The sequence below is a fragment of the Pseudophryne corroboree genome, chromosome 2, assembly GCF_028390025.1.
Source record: "Pseudophryne corroboree isolate aPseCor3 chromosome 2, aPseCor3.hap2, whole genome shotgun sequence".
Classification (NCBI taxonomy): Eukaryota; Metazoa; Chordata; class Amphibia; order Anura; family Myobatrachidae; genus Pseudophryne; species Pseudophryne corroboree.
Genome location: NC_086445.1, coordinates 99,223,872 through 99,225,989, shown reverse-complemented (window position 1 = coordinate 99,225,989; position 2,118 = coordinate 99,223,872).

Here is a 2,118-nt window from a genome sequence, read left to right as displayed (position 1 = left end):
TTCTTCAGTGACTCTGCATCATCTATGGCATCTGTAAGTATTATTGGGGGTGTTTTTTAAAATAGCCGCTGATATGGGCGTCAGCAGTAAAACAATGAAAGGCCGCAATTTCCATGTGTCCACAGTCTTAACGCCCTCACACACGTAGTGATGTGTCCTCCAGAGACACATTGCTAGCGACAGGACCCAGCGGGGTGCCGGCATCGGAAAGTGCACACACACTTGTTCGATGATGGGGGGGGGGGGGGGCAGGGCCATGATTCATTCAGCAGCTTGGTATCGTTCGCCACCCCCTCAGAGCCTTCTACATGTTGAAGGGACCTGAGGAGGTGGCGAATGACCAGCGGATGTGCGCATCAGCGTAGTTATCATGCCCACACACAGCACTTTTTTAACAATGTGTTGTTCAGAGCTGTCGGAAACGCCCACATCGTTTAAAATATTGTGCCGGGAGGTGGGCACCGTTACACAGTCTGTTTATAAATCAGACTCCTCACAGCTTCCAAATAATCGCAGTCTCCAACACAGATCTGCCAATAGTTGCTTCATTCTCTTTATAAGGCATTGTGGTGAGCAGTAATGATATGAGATGACCTGACGCGTTTTTCAACTGACTGATATCTCTGAAATTTATTTTTAATTATGCTTGACAACAGTTCAACAGATTTTTTGTGTGTTTGTTTAGCTTTCAAATATTTTGCATTAAACCTAATTGTATGTAAAATTATTGTAATTCTTGTTTTTTCCGTGGCTTAAAATAAATACCATAATCACATCTATTAGTAAATCAGCAAAGTGTTTCATGGAAAGATTTTAAAATGAATAGATGTCCCAAATCTGTAACTAATTGCACATTACTGAGCCATAGTATCTCTTCACCAACACGACCTTCAGCAATTTTTCCTAGCTCTCCCATATCTCACTCCCATATCTCACTCTTTTCTTTGATCAAACTATTTCTTCACTATTCTTCTGTAGATAATGGATTTTGCCATCATATGTGAATTGTGAAATTGGTATCAGCATCTTTTACATTAACTTTCTGCAACAGACGGAGAAAAAAGCTTAAAGAGATTCGGCAGAACAAGTCGGCTCTATTCATTTACACAGCGGAATCTGAATGGCAAAGCTAGTTTTGTGTGGCAATCTGCCAAGTTAGTTGAGGCTGATAAATATGCATATTAAGGCCAAAAGTCATTGCAACTTGTTATTTGCATTTTGTGTTCCTTTAAATCCTGCACAGAGAATGCTGTCTAAATCTTTATGTTCTGGGGATGAGAATACACGCTGCATTGTTTCAAGACAGTTGTGCTTGATAAAAGTCTACATTTTCACAGATAACAGATCGGCTTTGTTCCTAGAATAGAACTTTCATAAGAAAACATAAAATGAAACTACTCTTGCCCAAAGGATTCATTAAAAGTTGACGAAGTGTATTATGCTGTTAGACCAAATTTATCAAGCTGATCAAGCTGGAAAATGCAATATGCCTTCAGATATTTTTTTTTAATGCTTTTAAAAATAGGACAAGGTCCAACAAGAGAATTCTAATTAACTGTTGATGTACATTGTGCTGGGATTATGGATTATAAAATAAAATATTGTGATCCCGGCGAATGACTGTGGAAATGATTTCTAAAATGGAGATTATTTCTAAAATGGAATTGTGGCAAGATGAAGTGCAGACCATTGGCACAAATGCCCCAAGTTTGTCCACCAGGAACATGCACAGGGCTTTAGTGGCCTTCGGTTATTGGCAGCTCATCGGTATAGTAGCTCAATATGAGCATTTGTGGTACAGTATGGTTGAGATGTACTAATTTACTAATCCTTGGATGGAGATAAAGTGGATGGAGATAAAGTACCAGCCAATCAGCTCATTACTGTCATTTTTTCAAGCCCATCCTGTGACATGGCCGTTAGGAGCTGATTGGCTGGTACTTTATCTCCGTTCACTTTATCACCAGCAAAGCTTAGTAAATAAGACACCTAAGTCTTGGAGGGTGATAAACTGGACAGAGAAAAGTACCAGCCAATCAGCTTCTAACTGCCATGCCAGTTAGGAGCTGATTGGTTGGTGACTTATCACTGTCTTTATGTCCCAATCAGAGTAAAAAT